This window comes from Lynx canadensis, chromosome E2 (genome assembly GCF_007474595.2).
Source record: "Lynx canadensis isolate LIC74 chromosome E2, mLynCan4.pri.v2, whole genome shotgun sequence".
NCBI classification, from domain to species: domain Eukaryota; kingdom Metazoa; phylum Chordata; class Mammalia; order Carnivora; family Felidae; genus Lynx; species Lynx canadensis.
This window is the reverse complement of record NC_044317.1, coordinates 52085851-52104916: the sequence shown is the minus strand read 5'-3', so window position 1 is coordinate 52104916 and position 19066 is coordinate 52085851. Positions and strand designations below refer to the sequence as shown.

Sequence of the window (19066 nt, the reverse complement as noted above, 5' to 3'; positions counted from 1 at the left end):
GGAGGACAAGCAAGTACAAAGGTCCTGAGGTGACCACGTATCTGATTTGAGGAAGGAAGCCAGTGCGGCTGAAGCACAGGGAGTGATGGTGAGTAGTCAGTGGCTAGATGGAAAGTCAGGGACCAGGTAGTATATAATAACCACCAAAAGGTAGAAACAAGCCGAGTGCCCATCAAGAGAAGAAAGGATAAACAAAATGTGCTCTGCCCACGCTATGGAGCATTACTCAGCCTTAGGAGACCATGAAATTCTGATCCACACTACAGTACTGACGAACCTTGAAAACATCACGCGCGGTGAAATACCCCAGACAACGAAAGGACAAAGATTGTACGATTTCACTCATATGAGGCACCTACAATAGGTAAGTTGGTAGAGACAGAGAAGTAGATCAGAGGTTACCAGGAGCAGGGAGTGACTGTTGCATGGGCACGGAGTTTCTGTTTGGAATGATGGGAACATTCTAGAAATGGACCATTGGATGAGCATGGAATTTCTGTTTGGAATGATGAGAATGTTCTAGAAACAGACCATTGTATGGGCACAGACTTTCTGTTTGGAATGATGGGAACATTCTAGAAACGGACCATTGGATGGGCACAGAGTTTCTGTTTGGAATGATGGGAACGTTCTAGAAACGGACCATTGGATGGGCACAGAGTTTCTGTTTGGAATGATGGGAACGTTCTAGAAACGGACCATTGTATGGGCACAAACTTTCTGTTTGGAATGATGGGAACATTCTAGAAACAGACCGTTGAATGGGCACGGACTTTCTGTTTGGAGTGATGGGAACGTTCTAGAAACGGACCGTTGAATGGGCACAGACTTTCTGTTTGGAATGATGAGAATGTTCTGGAAACGGAACAGTGGATGGGCACAGAGTTTCTGTTTCTGTTTGGAATGATGAGAATGTTCTAGAAACGGACGTTGAATGGGCATGGACTTTCTGTTTGGAATGATGAGAATGTTCTGGAAACGGACCATTGGATGGGCACGGAGTTTCTGTTTGGAAAGATGAGAACGTTCTAGAAACAGACCGAGGTGATAATCGCACAACGCTGTGAAGGTACTTGGTCCCACCGAAGCGTACACTTAAAAAAAGGTGAAAATGGCCAATTTTATCATCATTTACGCGCACAGCTGATGCTACACTCGCGTTGTGCTTGACGGATCAGGCACTGTTGTAAAAGCCGTATGTGTCGGGCGCCTGGGGGCTCAGTCAGTTAAGCATCGGACTCTTGATCTGGGCTCGGGTCATGATCTCACAGTTCGTGAGTTTGAGCCCCACATGGGGCTCTGTGCTGACAGTGTGGAGCCCGCCTGGGATTCCGTCTCTCCTTCTCTCTGCCCCTCACCTGCTTGTGCGCTCTCTCTCTCTCTCTCTCTCTCTCTCTCTCTCTCAAAAATAAATAAACTTTAAAAAAAAAAAAAAAAGATGACAGGGGCTTGGTTTGGGTGTGGGGAGCTTGGCGGTGGACACATGAAATCTGGGGTGCCCGGCAGGCAAGGCGGTGGGGAGTTCACAAAGTGCCAGAGACCAAGGGGCAGAGGGAAGACGCTCCCGCACCCCTGCCCCGCGTGCCCGCCCTTCCTCCCTCTACCTGACACTTTCGGGGCCTGGCGTCTCTCCCTCTCCCCGCTCCCACCACTCTGCAGCTGGCCCCAACACAGACTTCAGGCTGGCGGCTTTCGGAGAGCCGGTTTCCAGAAGCCTCGCTGCCCACTCGTGCCGCCCCCTCCCCGGTGCCGCAGACCCGGTCGAGGCCTGACCCGGCGGTTCATCAGAGCCGTCTAGCGACGAACAGAGAACGTAAGTAGCAAATGGAATCCAGCAGCGTGCAGGAAGATGCCAAACGGGGTGTGAGACGCACAGGTCTCGATCCTTCCTTCAAAGCCCTTGGAAGGGGCGGCGGGGGGAGGGCGTGCTCCAAAATGCAGCTTTCCTGCTGGGTGGCTCAGTCAGTTAAGCGTCCGACTTGGGCTCAGGTCATGAGCTCGCGGCTCGTGGGTTCGAGCCCCGGGCCTTAAACGTTGCCCAAAGCTTGGGTCAAGCCCCTCGGGTCGCCCCGTTCTGACGCTGATTCCCCCCGGCTTACCGTGGTGAAAATCTAGTAACAATAATCCGTGTGCTCTCTGCCTTCCTGTGAAATTCTCCCGACAAAGCCCCATAAGGGAGGTACTATTATTTTACCCCTCAGGTGCACCCCAAAGTGCCCCACACTGATGGGGAGCCCGCACACGGGGGTCCCCAGACCGATACCGTGGGTCTCCTGATCCAGCTAGCCCTAATGCCACCCGGGACGTGCCAGACCCCCTCCCCGATCTAGAATATCCTCTCCCCTCTCTTTTTTTGGTTCCTGTGAAAGCTTCTCCTTCCTTGGCGCACAGAGGCAGCTCCAGAAGCTTGCCCTGGGACTCGAGGGCCGAGAATCACGTAAGCAGCAGGACCGGGGCCGTTTGTCACCAGCGTCCCCAGGGTCGGGCATGGGCCTGGCACCGAGCAGGCCACTCAATCCTGGCGGCTGTCTGCAAGGGGTGAGAGTGGTAAAGCCTTTCCGGAATGCAATCTGGCAGGGCTCACCCAAATCTAAATGCACGCTTCCTCCTGCCTTAGCAATTCCTCTTCTAGGAATCTGGCCGCTAGAAACGCTCTTACACAAGTGACGGGAGGTGTGGATACAAAAATGTTAGGTCGGGTCACTCCCCAGCTCAAAAGCCTCCCACGGCTCCCACCTTATTAAGAACCGAAGCCCAAACCCCAAAGATGCGGGACAGAAGCTCCAGAGCAACCAAGAGATGGTGTGATTCAGCGAATAATGGAGAGAAGGGGAGATGCTAAAATACTCATTTAATCTAGCGGCGCCTGGGTGGCATCAGTTGGGCATCAGACTCTTGGTTTTGGCTCAGGTCACGATCTCACGGTTCGTTAGATTGGGCTCCGCATCGGGCTCTGCGCTGACAGCTCAGCGCCTGCTTGGGATTCTCTCCCCCTGCCCACCCCCCCCGCCCCGCCCCTCCCCCACTCTTGCACGCATGCTCTCTCTCTCTCTCTCTCTCTCTCAATAAACATTTTTTAAAAATAAAATAAAATAGGGGCGCCTGGGTGGCTCAGTCGATTAAGCGTCCGACTTCAGCTCAGGTCATGATCTCGCGGTTCATGAGTTTGAGCCCCGCATCGGGCTCTGTGCTGATGGCTCGGAGCCTGGAGCCTGTTTCAGATTCTGTGTCTCCCTCTCTCTCTCTGCCCCTCCCCTGCTCGTGCTCTCTCTGTCTCTCAAAAATACATAAACCAAATAAAGAAAAAATTTTTTTAAATAAAACAAATTAAAAAGTCACAGGGATGAAAAGTATGACACAGGGAATCCGGTGAATAATATTACAGTAACTTCGTACAGGGACTACACTTCCCGCGATGGACATCTTGCAACGCACAGAACGTCAAATCACCGAGTCAGACTCGTGTATGTTGACATTCGTATGACATCGTATGTCGACCGCATCTCAATTGGAAAAAAAAAAGGTCTGGGTAAATAGATAAAAGTAAGGTACAGAAGAACCCACATAGTACGTGCGACCAAACGGAGAAAACGTACACGTGGAAAAGAGCCGCTGAATGAGCCCCCAAGTCCTCATCGGGTCCCTTGTGGAGAGGGAATTAAGGCAGGGTGGGGGGCAGCGCAAAGGCGACCCCAGTGTTACAAGCCTTTCTTCCTTCTTCCTCGTGTAATAATTCGTACCCACCCGCCCTCCAATGGGCCACCCCCAAAGCAAAGAGGTTAAGGAATCTTGTTCCAGCCTCGGTGCCCCAAGTCTCCATTCCACTCGCAGGGCCCTGGAAATAACCCAGAAACAGTTTGACACCCACTCTACAGCGTGTTACTCAAGTGCGTGCCCCCCCACCCCCACCCCAAAGCAGCAGCGGCCTCACCTGGGGCAGACTGTCACAAATGCACCTGCCCCGGCCTCCCGCCTTTGAACTCGCCATTCAGGTTTGAGAAACTGTTGATCTATATAGCACAGCCCAACCCGTCTGCACCGGTAAGTACAGGCTAAAGGCTGGTTAGCGATAATAAGAACAAGAGGGGTGCCTGGGGGGGGGGGCGCGGGGCTCAGTCCGACAAGGCTCAGGTCACGATCTCCTGGGTTTGTGAGTTCGAGCCCCGCGGCGGGCTCTGTGCTGACAGCTCGGAGCCTGGAGCCTGCTTTGGAGCCTGCCCTCTCTCTCTTTCTGCCCCTTCCCCCCGCCTCAAAAATAAATAAACATTAAACAATTTAAAAAAAAAATAGTAACACAGACACAGTAAGAGCACCTAGCATTCACAACGCACTTATTATGCGCCACCTGACAACGTGTGAGACTCCAGTCCCACCAGGAGGGTATTTTAGATCTATGACCCCGTGTCTACAATTCCAACCTCCAAAGGGCTCTAAAACCCATCCTCCTCCTTTTTCCCTGACTGCACTGAGGGCCACAGCCGGCCCGCACGCAGTGACTGTCCTTCAGGGTCCCTCTCTTCCGCGTCAACAGCCACAGATCCGTGCAGCAGCAGAAATGTCTGCTTCCAGAAACTTCAGCCTGTGCGGGGAGGGGGGACGGGGAGCCGGCCGCCTGGCCGGGGGTGTTCGAGTTCTGAATTTCCAGACACCTCCGAGGCGCTTCAGTTGACATGTGACGTCACCTAGCCTCCAAGGCGAAGGCCTCCCCCTCGTTCACGGATGGGGAAACTGAGGCTGAGAGGGCTGCGGCGGTGGGGGGGGGGGGACCCTGGCTCCGAGCCCCACAGGTGGCTCTGAGCCAGCTCCGCCTGTCTGGAGTCCTGACCCCCCCACCCCTCGCAGGCTGACTCATTTCAGCTCTCGGCTCGCAAACACATCCGCCGCCGTCTGGAGGAAGCTGGGGCGGCCTCCTCGGTTATGTTAATGAAGACACAACATTGGGTAAAAAGGGAAAGAGGGAGGGAGGTACGGTGCCCTGCTGAGCCGAGCAGAAGCCTCCAATCGCTCAGCGAAGGCCCAAGCTGGATCCCAGGGCAAACCGGGGTAAGGGAGTAGGGGTGTGGGGGTGGAGGGCCGCTTCCGGGACCGTGGGCTTGCTCGTCTTGGACCCCGTAAGCAGGAAGCAGCAGGGTTCACGGCTGAAAACCTGGGCCGTGGGAGCCAGACCATGGTGGGGGGGGGGGGTGCGGGGAGAATCCCCACTCTGCCATTTAGCGGCTGTGTGACTCTGGGCAAGTGACTTGACCGCTCTGTGCCTCCTGTTTCCTCATCTGTAAAACGGGGATGCTCAGGCATCCACCTCCGAAATGCTTTCTGCAGAACGAGCTTGTAAAGAGCTTGTAAAGAGCCTAGACGGGCACCGGGGACCGTGTCGGCTGTCACTACAGTCACAGTCTGCGTAAAGCTTGTAACAGGACCCACGACCGCCCCAGAAATCCCTCGCCAAATGCTGGGACGCAGAGCCCGGCGTATGGTTCTCTGGGGCAAGGTCTGTGGCCTCTGAGCAGGTTCCCAAAAGGACCTAAAGTAAACCTTTTTCTCCCACATGCGCTTAAGACCTCAGCCCCAAAGAAATAAAAGGCGACCTTTCCAGGCAGGCTGGACAGGGCTGCCAAAGCTCGCCCTCCCCCACCAGCTGGCAACACGACAGCCACCCTGTGCCCGCCCCAGGCCTCCCTCTCCTCCTGTCCCCAAGCAGCCCCACGCGGTCCCCGCCAAACTCCTTCCCAACCTCACGGACACCTTTCTTCTGCCCTCACACCCGCCTCCCAACCTGCGAGGAAACCTCACTCCTGAGCCCAACCCGGTACCAACCCCTCCTGCTCTTCTAGAATCTTCCTTCGCTCCTTTCCTCTTCTCTCCTGGGCCCCCCCAGCCTGCTCAGATCCTAAAAAACCGAACCGCTGTAGCGTTCGTCTCGCAATCCACGAAAAGGTCACGCAGCCCTTGCTGGTTCGAGAAATACCGATTACAGCCTCCTCGTAAGTCAGGTCCTGGGGGTAAATCCTAACAAGGACACAAGCCCGGTGGAGTGAAGGAAGTAGGACAGGGTTGTCGGGAAGGCTTCCTGGAGGAGGGGGTATTCAAGCGGAGGCCTGCCGGAGACAGGAAGGAGCTGTAGGGTAAAGGTGGGGAGGCAGGAACAGAGAAGGCAAGGCGAGAGGTCAGGGACGGTCGGGTTCTGTCGGAGGAGGTGACGGCAGACCTACCTGTAGGCAAGCACTAGGGAGCCAAAGAGTGTAGTGAGAGCTTATTATTTTTTTTTAACCTCTGGCTGCCAAGAGCTGTCTTCTTTCTTTTCCCCCTCCCTCCCTCCCTTCCTCCCTCCCTCCCTTCCTTCCTTCCATGATGCCACCTCACACATTCCAGTGGGGCTCCCAGCCCTACCTACCCATCAAACCCGCCAAGTACCCCTTCAAGTCCATTGAAGCTAAGACCTTTCTGGAAACTCCCTCCCTTTGCTCCTGAGATGCTGACCAATGCCTGATGTCGGGGCCGATTCTCGAGGCTCTCGCCTGTCCTGTCCCTGGGGAACTGTCCTCACCCCTGGGGCTCAGCGCTCGGTGTCAGTTACCTCAGCCACCCACCCTACATCTCTCTCCCCTCGGCATCTATCCACCGTCCCCCAAGGACGCCCTACCCGTCTCGAGAGGGGACCGGCACATACCCAGTTGCTCAGGCCGATGACCCTGGCACAACACATCCACACACGTACCAACCACTGTGCCTTCTCTGCCAGGAATGGCCTTGAGCCCAAAGCCTGCCCCCAGAAACCCCCTCCCCCGGGAAGCCTGGCCTGACGCCCCAACAGACTCCAGAGGCAATACCTCCTCCAGACCTCCACCAGCTCGGCGGGTACCCCCGAGATAAGGATCTCACCAGGCAGGGAGGATGAGTGTGTTTCTGGCTTCCTTCCCTCGCCTGTCCCTGAGGGCAGAGCTCTGAGGCCGGGTGCACAGGAGGCCCACTGCGTGGGTTTGAATTCACCAGTGGGATGTACCTGGATTCAGACCTCTGCTCGGCCAGCAGCGAGCTTGGTGACCTTGCACAAGTCACTTCACTCCTGGGAGAGGAAGGTGGTGACCACTTGGGGGTCTGGCCCTGGGTTTTCTGTTTTGTTGTTTTTTTTTTTTTTTTTTTTTCTTAAAAACTACTATGACTGCCCCGGATGGAGCGCACCGCAGCAGGAGAAGCAACAGGACTGATGGACAAATAGCGACATGAGAGGGCCACCCGAACGCAGGGAGCTGGGCGAAAAAGAAACACGAGGAGAAATCCATCAGGATCCCCTGCACAAAGTAAAAATCCACCACCCAAAGCAGTTTGCCAGGGCACAGGAGAACACAAAAGATCCTCAGGAAAGGCGTCTGGGTGGCTCCGTCGATTAAGCGTCTGACTTCGGCTCAGGTCACGATCTCACGGTTCGTGGGTTCGAGCCCCGCGGTCGGGCTCTGTGCTGACAGCTCGGAGCCTGGAGCCTGCTTCTGATTCTGTGTCTCCCTCTCTCTCTGCCCCTAACCCACTGTCTCTGTCTCTCTCAAAAGTAAATAAACATTAAAAAAAAAAAAAAAAAAAAAAGATCTGCGGGAAATACATGAGGAGGTTGCCTGGGGAGTGGGGGGTGGGGGGGCAAGAATTTTATATCCATATACAAATATGTATTATGTATGTTTATATATAACATAAACGCTTGTTCTATTTCTATTATATTAACTTTAAAATTAAATGACCACATAATATATATGGTCATACGTGCATGTATACGTATTTTTATTTTCCTACTCATTTATTTTATTTTTTTTTTAATTCTTTTTAACATTTTATTTATTTTTGAGACAGGGAGAGACAGAGCACGAACAGGGGAGGGTCAGAGAGAGGGAGACACAGAATCTGAAACAGGCTCCAGGCTCTGAGCTGTCAGCACAGAGCCCGACGCGGGGCTCGAACTCATGGACCGCGAGATCATGACCTGAGCTGAAGTCAGACGCTCAACTGACTGAGCCACCCAGGCGCCCCTACTCATTTATTTTAAAACAGACTTATATCATGAACTGGGTTAAATGAAACCTCCAATTCTGCTAGAGTCTGGCCGGCGGGGAGGGGCTCTTTAGGCCCAGAAGTCAGCTCAGTGTGCCCCCGTGACAAAGGGAGATGCCACCCCTGCTTCCGAAAGGTCTACATGAAAAAAACAGGGCCATGGAAGGGGCAAAGGCCCGGCCAGTGTCCTGACTTGGCCCACAGGCCCGGATTCACTCCCTCTGGAGAGCATGCGGGACCAGCAGACTGGGTACTGGGGAGGCAGCAAGGGCAGGATAGACCATGTTCATGGAATGAGGGTCAAGCGTGGCTGGAAGACCCATGGCTCCCTGTCGTGGGTGAAGGCCTGCAGGCTGGGCCCCACAACTCTGAGGTGGGTCTCCCGAGCAAACCAACTGCTCGGGGCTGGGACCCTGGGAGTGGCATTTGTAAAAAAAAAAAATTAATGTTTATTTACTTTTGAGAGAGAAAGACACACACACACACACACACACACACACACACACACACAGAGCGTGAGTGGGGGAGTGGCAGAGGGAGCGGGAGACATAACTCTATGTGTATGAAGCAGGCTCCAGGCTCTGATCTGTCAGCACAGGGTCCGATGCGGGGCTCGAGCCCACGAACCGCAAGATCACGACCTGAGCCGAGGTTGGCGCTTAACCGACGGAGCCACCCAGGCGCCCCGGGAATGGCATTTTTCACAAACACTTCTGGTGATCTGGAAGCAGGTGGGTCGCCGTTTGTGAACCAGCACAGGGATTTCAAACATGGGCTCTGGACCCCCCGTTGCTCCCCCCCTGGGATATGCCCATCGTTCATCCGGCCAGTCAACAAACATCAGGGCTCAACGGTGTGCCAGGAAAATATGGAGCCTTTGTCTCTCTCCTGCGGTTTAGGGTCTAGTGATAAAGCCAGGCTTCAAGAAGAGCTCACAGGAGGGGCGCCTGGGTGGCGCAGTCGGTTAAGCGTCCGACTTCAGCCAGGTCACGATCTCACGGTCCGTGGGTTCGAGCCCCGCGTCGGGCTCTGGGCTGATGGCTCAGAGCCTGGAGCCTGTTTCCGATTCTGTGTCTCCCTCTCTCTTTGCCCCTCCCCCGTTCATGCTCTGTCTCGCTCTGTCCCAAAAATAAATAAAAAAAAAAAAAAAAAAAAAAAAAAAAAAAAGAAGAGCTCACAGGAGACCTGATACATGCCAAAGGGGCGACGACGTGGGGTCAGCCAGTGCGCTGGGGGGTGTCCTTAGACTAGGGCACTGGGGGCCCAGCGGAGGGGTGTTAGGAGGCGGAGACTTCACGGGCGAAGGGGTCTGTCTCCGCTGACAGAAAGGAGGTAAAACCTTCCCATGGACTCCTGCTCGGTGAGACAAAGAAAGGCCTCCCTGATAGCACCACACAGCTGAATCTCAAAGCCAGAGATGTTCGACCCCCAGGACCGCATCTCGTCTGTAAAACTCGAGAAGAGGCAACACGGCTCGACCTCAACCGACGAGGACCAGCAGGTGTTGACGGGGAAGGGGGACGAGGGAACTTTCTGGCCAGTCGTGAGAACATTCTGGATCTTGACGGGGCGACCCAGGTGGTCACGTGTGCCAAAGACCTCATCAAGAGGCACACTGACCCTCTCTGCGTTGTGTCGTGGGTGGGGAGGCAGGTCGCTGGGCACATTCTGGGGAGGAGTAAGGGCGGTGTGGCGAGAGCCTGGCAGGAGAGGGTAAGAGGGTTGAGCACACCCGTCACCCAGCCTGGGTCGGGGGGTTATTTTTCGAGAATGGGTGAGGGCCTACGGAAGACCGGAAGGACGTTTCGGTCCAGTGAAACGTCACAACCGCCCCGTGGGGCAGGAGCTGTGGGTATCTGCCTGCCAGCACCACGGTGGGTAAGAGGCAGCACCCATACTCTGGACAGGAGCTGCAGGTGTCCTGGGGGAGCTGGGCCACCCTTTGCCTCCAGGTCGCAAAGCACTAGGAAGGGCTCCCTGCAGGGCCCCGAGGGTCATTCATGAGGATCCGGCAGCCGCAGTCAGACACTCCCCTCTCACCCTGCTTCCCAGGCTGCCAGCCGGGGCACGGGGGACATAGGCTGGGAAGGGGGCGGTCACCGAGAAGTCAGCAGCCGCCCCCTCCAGCCCCTCCAAGTACAAGAAGCACTAGGAAGCGGCAAGTCCAGAGGGACGGAGTGGGCAAGAGGAGGAGACAGAGGCAGCTGAGCCTGGCTGGGGGCTCCAGAGACGCTTCCTCTGACCCCCTAACCCTAGAAAGAGCTTTGGGTGCCACCCCTCTCCGACTACACACAGAAACACTTAACAGCAACGGTAACAACGAGCGCTTATGCTGAGCCAGGCACTTGTAAGACACTTTTCCATGCAGGACTCACAGAACTGATGCAGAGGCTCTCGGAAGAAGCATGTCTTATTAACCCCGCGCCCCTGCTCCTCCAGCCTGGGATTACGGAGGGGAAGTAACCTGCCCCCAGGTCACAAGGTCGGAAGGGGCTGGGGCGCCTGGGTGGCTCAGTCGGGGAAGGGTCTGACTTTGGCTCGGGTCACGATCTCATGGTTCGTGAGTTCGGGCCCCACACGGGGCTCTGTGCTGTCGGCGCAGAGCCTGCTTCAGATCTTCTGTCCCCCTCTCTCTGGCCCTCCCCTACTGGTGTGCGTGTATGAGCAGGCACTCGCTCGCTCTCTCTCTCAAAAATGAATACCCATTAAAAAGAAAAAAAAAAAGGTTAGCAGGGCAACGAGAGGATGCAAACCCATATAGCCACCCAGTTACCCTCACCTCTGGGGTCATCCTGTCCATCCCCACCCCCCGCCAACTGGTTCAACTTCTCCGACTCGCCCTTTACGGCGACAATTTCCGCACACAACAGCAGACCCTAGGCCCACACCTGTGTAAATCCCAAGCCTGTATAATCGGAAACGGCCCCCGGGGTCCAGGGCCTGGGGAGGCCAAGACAGGGACCTCACCGAAGTCCCAAAGAAGGGAAACCAGAGAAAAGCCAACCCGGCCAAAGCCTACTCCCTGCCGCCTCAGTTTCCCCAATCTGTGCAATGGGCTTCACGGCTCGTCTCTCAAAGAACAGGACAGATCCTGCAGGTGGTGAAACAGATTCTGGACCCCAGAGATACTCATACCCGTTAGTAACAGTAGGGATATCGTTGAAATGATATAACATCTGGAATCTGCTTAAACCGATCCAGCGAAAGAGAAAGCAAAAAGTGCAGAGGAGGGGGGTGGGGTAACAGACAGAAAAGAGAGGGGCCGAGATCTGTTGAGGGGTGACGGGTACACGGGGGTCCAGTAGTACGATATTCTCTCCACTCTGGGCGGATGCTTTAAAATCCCCACGATAGGGGCGCCTGGGTGGCTCAGTCGCCCAGCTCGGGCTCAGGTCATGATCTCACGGTTCGTGGGTTCCAGCCCCACGTCGGGCTCCGTGCGGACAGCTCGGAGCCCGGAGCCTCCTTCGGATTCTGTATCTCCCTCTCTCTCTCTCTGCCCCTCCCCTGCTCACGCTCTGTCTCTGTTTCTCTCAAAAATAAATAAACGTTAAAAAAAACTTTTTTTAAATCATAATAATAAGCCAAGTGAACCTTCGCTGTGCACGCCTTCAAGCCAGGACCAGTCTTAAAACCTTTCCGCAATTTCACTCACTCAAGCCTCACAAAAGACCCCGCGAAGTTCTGTTGCAGATGAGGAAACTGAGGCCCAAACAGTATTTGACCGCCTAGGACCTTCCATTTAAAATGGCAACGTTGGGGCGCCTGGGTGGCGCAGTCGGTTAAGCGTCCGACTTCAGCCAGGTCACGATCTCGCGGTCCGTGAGTTCGAGCCCCGCGTCGGGCTCTGGGCTGATGGCTCGGAGCCTGGAGCCTGTTTCCGATTCTGTGTCTCCCTCTCTCTCTGCCCCTCCCCTGTTCATGCTCTGTCTCTCTCTGTCCCAAAAATAAATAAACGTTGAAAAAAAAAAAAAATTTTTAAATGGCAACGTTAGGGGCGCCTGGGTGGCTCGGTCGGTTAAGCGTCCGACTTTGGCTCAGGTCATGATGTCACGGCTCATGAGTTCGAGCCCCGTGTCAGGCTCTGTGCTGACAGCTCAGAGCCTGGAGCCTGTTTCGGATTCTGTGTCTCCCTCTCTCTCTGCCCCTCCCCCATTCATGCTCTGTCTCTCCCTGTCTCAAAAACGTTAAAAAAAAAATTTTATAAAATGGCAACGTTGGGGCACATGGGGGGACGGGGGGTGGGGGCTCAGTCGGTTAAGCATTCGACTTTGGCTCAGGTCATGATCTCATGATCTCGTGAGTTCATCACAGAGCCCCCTTCGGATCCTCTGTCCCCGTCACTCTCTGATCCCCCCCAGCGCACACGCTCTCTCTCTCTCTCTCTCTCTCAAAATAAATCAATATTAAAAAAATAAAATAAAATCATAAAATGCCAAAGTTGATTGCCCAGGATTTGGGGGGAGAAGCAGTATGGACTTGGGTATCCGATCTCGTGGGAGACTCTGCTACTTTTGTTGTTGTTGTTGTTTTTAATTTTAGAGAGAGATCGCGAGTGAGGAAGAGGGGCAAAGCGAGGGGGACAGGGAGAGAATCTTAAGAAGGCTCCACACGCAGCTCAGAGCCCAACACGGGGCTCAAATCCCACCACCCGGGGATCATGACCTGAGCCGAAATCAAGAGTCAGACACTCAACCGATTGAGCCTCCCGGGGCGCCCTACCACTCTTCATCACCGTCACCGACACAGCCACTAACATTTTTTTTAAGTAGGCTCCGTGCCCAGTGTGGGTCTTGAACTCACGGCCCCGAGATCAAGAGTCGCACGCTCCGCCAGAGGCCCCACCTCTAACACTTTCTGAGCACTCGCCAGGCGTCACGCATTGTGTTCAGCATCGGACACCCAGGAGCAGGCCGCGGGCGACTCTCCTGTCGTTCCCAGCCTTTCCGTTGGGGAAACTGAGGCACGGGGCGTGGAAGCCCGGCCCGCTCCCGGGGTCGACGCCGCCGGGCCTCATGCCAGAGCGGCCCTGCCATGCGCCCCCTGCTGCCGACGCGGCTCAGAATGCCAACATTGTTCCCCATGTGCCTTTGGGGAAGACAAGGACGACCTTTCAGAGTGCAGAAGTCAGCAAGGGCCCCATGGCAGAGCAGCGGTGACAGTGGAAGTAACAGCCACATCAGGGGCTGGTTCCTGAAAGCCTCCGGGACGCCTGGCGCGGGAGGGCGCTGCCTCGTTTAGCCCTCCCAGCCGTCCCTACGAGGGGGCCATCGGGGTCCCACGTTACAGATAAGGAAACTGACACCCAGAAAAAGGGATCATTTGGCCCGGGTCACACTATCATCAAGTGGAAAAGAAGGCACCCCCACCTCCCCCACCCCACCCCGTGCCTGCCAATTAGGGGGCTCCGGCCCCAGGAAAAAAAAAAAAAAAAACTGCCAAAAAGGGCAGATAACATCGCCAAGGACCGACGAGGCTTCCTGTACAGGGTAGGCCCTCACAACAACCCTCCCCAAGTTGAGATTGAGATGAACCCATTTAGCAGAGGGGAAAACAGAGGCCCAGAACCAGCGAGCTCCCGGTCTACAGCCATTCAACCAGCAAGAGGTGTGGAGCCAGGACTCCGGCCAACAGACTGGCTTCTAGAGCCCATGCTCTTGACCTCCACACCAGGGGGCAAGCACGGTCCGCAGGCCACGGGCAGACAGGAAGACGCAAGGAGGCCACAAGAGGCAAAGACACCAGAGCAGGCTGGTTGGATGAACTGCAAGGGACAGGAAGGAACGACTTCTTCCAAGGGCAGCCGCCACGGTACCTCCGGGGAGCCCCTAAGTGACAAACGGCAGACTCCTGGTCCAGCGATCCCGCTTCCAGAAGTTTACCCCACAGCCGGACCCAGTTGCCGGGAAGAGGTGAGGACACGTGCTGTCCGGCCCTATGAGCTGAAAACCGCTCCCACACCCGTGTCAAGGAAACGAGGGTTCACCCACACCACACAACACCACTGGGCCCAGAAAAAGACGGAGGGAACCCTCCCTCTCCCGCGCAGGAAGAGTCCCCCAGGGAAATGCCGTGCAGGTCAACGGGACAGCAGGTAAAAATCAATATCTTCAAAGACGCGCCCACACGGATAAGAAACGCGCGTGCACGGAACATCAGGATGGGGGAGCGAGGGACTAAGGGTGCCGGGGAGGGAGGAGAGAAAGACTTACGACGTTTGGGAATTCTGAACTTGCCCCCGTGTGCATGTAGCACTGAGGAACACAATAAAATAAAAAAGACAGAAAGAAAGGCAGTTGCTGCCTCCTTGGAGCCTTCACAGACCACCCAGTCGGAATTACTCACATCGCACGCAGCGAGCCCAGCCCCGGGGACCCCGCTTGCCTCCAGCCTCCTCCTGGACCGGATCCCTGGCACACAGTAGGCCCTCAGGAAGTGTCACTGGGAATAATTAAAGCAACAAAAGCACTCTCTCCGGCCGGACGGATCCCAAGCCACCAGCAACACACAGCCTCTTCCACGAAGCTAAATGCCACCAGGCTAGAAATGTCTCAGAAAACTCTCCGTCGTCGGGGGATCCTGCGTGTCACCGAGGAGAGACACAAAGGCTTCCAGTCAATGGGGACGAAACTCTTAACGGTGGTACCCCCCCAGGCAGGGGAGGATTCGGCAGGAATGAGGAGGGAATCCTTGGGGACACTTCAACCAGACATTTCCCATGAGCCAACTCCGGGGGACAATCCTCAGACAGGCTGTGGGAGTAAGTGGGGAGCAAATCATTCTGATGGGGAGGCGGTGGGGGCGGGGGGAGAGGTTTAGGTCACAGATGGAGGTCAGGTAACTTGTTTCCATTGAGAGGGTGCCCGGTAGGGGAAGACCCAAAGGAGACCAGAGCAAGATAACTGTGCCCCCCACCCCTCTCCCCGGCGGGGCGGGACAGGGAAAAAGGCAGACCCTCACTGCTTTCCAAGCCCAGGCCCGCTGGAAAGGAATGCCATGTTTTCCTGTTTCCAATTAACTGCCCCCCCCCCCTCCCCAGCAGCCCTCTGCATTCTTGAGACCAGGAGTCAAGACAGCCACAGGGGAGAGCTGGGAGGGCTGGCTGGAACCCCATTGGTGGCTGGCCCCGGGGCTAAAAGGCAGCCCCCAGGAACCTGGGGAACCCCACCCCCCCATCCCAGGGCCCTCCCACCAGGCCCCAGGGCTTGGCACTAACCCCCTTCCATAACTCTAGGGTGGGGGAGAAGACCCCCCACCCGAGGGAAGGCTGGGGAAGGCCCCAGAGGCCTCTGGGAAGGAAGTCAGCAGGGAGGGGGGCGGAGCACAGGCCTGTCCCTTTGGGCCTTACTCATGCTTCTCCGCTCAAAAAAAAAAAAAAAAAAAAAAAAATCAGTTCCTATTTTCAGGAAACACTCAGGCTTGAGAGACCTATGGGTTCCCCACAGCCCCTCTCCTCCTGTCCCCCAAAAGGAATTATTATGACTTAGGCCTATGCTCTCAGGAAGGAAGATGTTTACACATCAAGGTCAGGACAGTAGATCAGGGGCAAAACACAGTGTCTTTTGCACAAAACACACACGGAGCCCCTCTCCCACTCACTCCTATCCCCTGCAGTCTGGGCTTGGGGTCCCCTCACAGCCAGAGACCAGGCTTTCCCTGGGCTCAGTTTTCTCGTCTGTAAAATGGGAAGATCACCCGTATTACCCTCTTCGCTGGGCGAGCTGGGCCCTCCCAGTCCCTCTCCCTTAGTCCACCGCCCCCAAATGTTGAATCAGCACCAGTAAGTGCCAAAGGGGAAGGGCCCCAGTTCAGACAGTGGGCTGGGGGGGGGGGGAGGTCACTGATTCACAGGTGGCCCTTGCCCACCCACCGTGGGGACGTCCCCCAGGCCTTTTACTACTCCCTTCGATGTCCAGCACTCAACATCCCTCCCCAGCGCTGGGGAATTGGCACGCCACATCCATTCCGATGAATGACAAACAAAATAACACGTTTAGATACGACTTTCACCCACCTCAAGGTCAGTTAAGGGAACTATAATTATGGCCACCTGCAGATGAGGAAACTGAGGACTAGGGCCTTAAATGACCTGCCTAAGCCCACAGAGTGGGGACAGGGAGTCTGACACCGGCCAAGGGGAGAAAGGTTCCCTGTCAGATGCGTCAGGGTGCCTTGAAGGGTGGCCGGCCAGAGTGACCACGAAGGTCCCCGACAGCTCGGCTGCCCTCCTGGCAGGGCTGGGTCGCAGAAAGCTGGGCCAAGTCCCAGCTCAGGAGGAAGAGGAGGAGGAGGAGGAGGAGGACCATGGGGCCAGCTCCCAGGTGCCCCCCAGAACCCCCCCCGACCAGGCCGGCCTGCGGTCCCCCTTCCCGGCCCACGCACCTCCAACTCGGTTCTTATAGGCAAACGCTGTGTTCCAGCCACAGCTGAGATGATTCCGCTCCCAGCCTCGCTTCCAGATGTCTTTACCCCTTCCCAAAACCGGCATGGGGGCAGGGGGGAAAATGACACAACTGCTCCTTCCAGGTATTATTATATACGAGACCCAGGTCAACTGGAATCAACATGACAAAGTGCCAAAGAGGGGTACAGGAGAACTTAACAGTCTTGAGCTGAGTGGGAAGTGGGAGGAGCCGGGAATGGTTGCCCACGGGGGGCTTTGTGACCCCCGGGCAAGTCACATAACCTCTCTCTGAGCCTCCATTAGCCCGGCTGCAAAATGGGAATGCTAACTGTCACTAATCCTCCCGGGGTGGTGGCCAGGGTGTAGCAGAAGGCAATCCATAATGCTCCCTGGGTAGAGAGATGTTATTTCTGGGTTCTGGGGGGGAGGGGGGGAGTCATCAGGGAGGGTGGGGTAAGTAAACATAACCCCCCTTGAGTCCCACCAGACGTCAGCTCAAGGGAAGGGGAGGATTCCCAAACTGTCCAATTCCCCTGTTCTCCCACCACCCCACAGGTCAGACTGAGCCCTTTACCCCCCCCCCCACCTCGGGTGAAAGCACACAGAGAGAGCGATCACACTGTCCCCCCCCCTCCCGCCCCCCAAAAGGCGCCGGCAGAAAGGAGGTGTGAGAGAAACGGAAACACTCCGCGCGCGTCCCCAGATGGTTATTAGTCTATCGGAGGGCCGTGTGACAAAAGGGGCTGACGGTCCGGACCTGAGGCTGGGCACGACAGCAGCCCACGGTCTGGCAACGCCAGAGGGCTGGGACCTGTCACCCCGGCCTCCCGGGGAGAGCTGACACGGCGGCCTCTGACCCCACCTCCCAGGAAGTTCAGCAGCTCAGAACCACAAAGCAAAACAAAGGGGCGCGGAGAGGAAGGAGCCACGGTACCTTCCGATCACCGCTGGCCCCCGAGTCCCGAGCCCCCAGCCGGAGCCCGAGCAGGAGCCCCGGCGCGGCTCCTCGCCCGCTTCTCCGCTGGCCGCGGCCCAAGGCCTGGGCAGCCCCCCGGTCCCTTGTCTCCCCGCGGCCGCCCGTGACAGGAGCCGGGGAAGCAGCCGAGGGGCAGCTAGGGATGGGAAAACCAGATGGCTCCATCCCTCCTCCCTCCTCCCTCCTCCTCCATCCCTCCCTCCGGGTGCCCGCGGCCTGGCCGCCCTCCGCAGGGGCCCGGGGAGGCCGCGGGCCCGGCTCGTCCGGGCTCACCCCAGGGAAAGGGTTGCCTTTGTCTAAAGGTCACCACCCGAGCGCGGTGCCCGGGCTGGGCCTGGTGCCTCCCATTCCCAGGCCGAGGGGGTGGAGATGGGGGGCCGCCCCAAATCTCGGGAGGTGACAGGGGTAAGGCTCCCTTCCCTCCCCTCCCCCTCCCCGTAACGGCCCCCTCCGGGACGAGCCAGCTAGCGGGGGAGGGGGTCAACTCCCTTCATCGCTGGAGGGGTGGGGGACCAAGTCAACTCCTTTCATTGTTTAGGGGCGGTGGGGAGGGGGAGACCCAATGGCCTCCTTCCGCATCCATCCCTCCCCAGGCTGCCGGATGCCCCGTTTCTCCCCGGCACCCCCGACCGGGATTTGGGGAGGGGGCGCAGGGGACGGGCGAGAGGGGGAGATGAAGGCTCGCCACCTCCGGCCAGGCGATCACCATCCACTGCCCCATTGCCCTCTTCTTCTCTGAAAGGCGGGGAGCGGGGTGAGGGGAAGGGGGGGGCCCGGGCCGAGGGAGGGGGTCTCCCCGCCCCTCCCCCCGTGGAACGTTAGGTCTCGTTTTTCCGCCGCTCCATTGTATCCCCGGCAGCCGGCGGGAGGGCCGGGGAGGCACCGGGCGCCGGGTTTGGGCAGGGGAGCAGCGGGGGGGGTCCCCGCAGGATCGGGGCGGCGGTGATGGTGGGAGAGACGCGGGGGATGGGGGGGCTGCCGGGGGTGGTGGGCGCCGAGCAAAAAAAGAGGCAGCGGGCGCTGCGCCCCGGTTGGGGGGCTGAGTGTGTGAGTGTCGGGGGGGGTGGGTTCGGCCCCGGCTCCGGCTCCCCCCACACACACCCTCGCCGCCAACCCCCACTCCCCCCTCGCTTTTGCGCCCTGTCACAGCCCCGACTCGCAGGTAGAGAGAGTTAAGAGATTTAAAGAGAAATTGCTACATTGTGAGAAACTCACCCTGATGTTTGAGCAGCCGTCGGCGCGGGGTCTCCGAGACGGCCCCGCACGGGCTGCAAAGGGAGGACCCAGAAGGGGCCGACCGGCCGGGCCGGTCAGCGCACTGCCTGATCGCATGGCGGCCGCCCGGCAGCCTCCGCCAGGCCCCTGCCGCCGCCCCGCGCCGCGGCCCGGGCGCCCCGGACCCGCGCGCGCTCCGGGGAGGACCCCTCGGGTTTGCAAAAAAAAAAAAAAAAAAAAAAAAAAAAAAAAAAAAAGAAAAAAAAAGAAAAAAATTTTTTTAATTAAATGCAAAAGAAAAAAAAAAAAACCTTGCAGGTTTTGTGTCCGCCCCCCCCTTCCTCCTCCTCCTCCTCCTCCTCCTCCTCCTCCTCCCTCCGCCCTCGCCGGGGGACGGGCTTGGGGGAGGCCCCGCCCCGCGCTCCGCGCACCAG

The 19066-nt window shown here is 57.2% G+C and overlaps 1 protein-coding gene across 2 annotated transcripts in view; it reads right to left on the bottom strand.

Moving 5' to 3' along the window:
* The window catches only part of BICRA (BRD4 interacting chromatin remodeling complex associated protein), an 80949-nt gene extending 62160 nt beyond the window's left edge, over positions 1–18789 (bottom strand). For both annotated transcript variants that reach the window (XM_030298016.1, XM_030298017.1), the window contains exon 1: positions 18633–18789. The gene's annotated coding sequence lies outside the window, so the exon portion shown is untranslated. The remainder of the gene's footprint in view (positions 1–18632) is intronic.
* Positions 18790–19066: the final 277 nt, after the last annotated feature.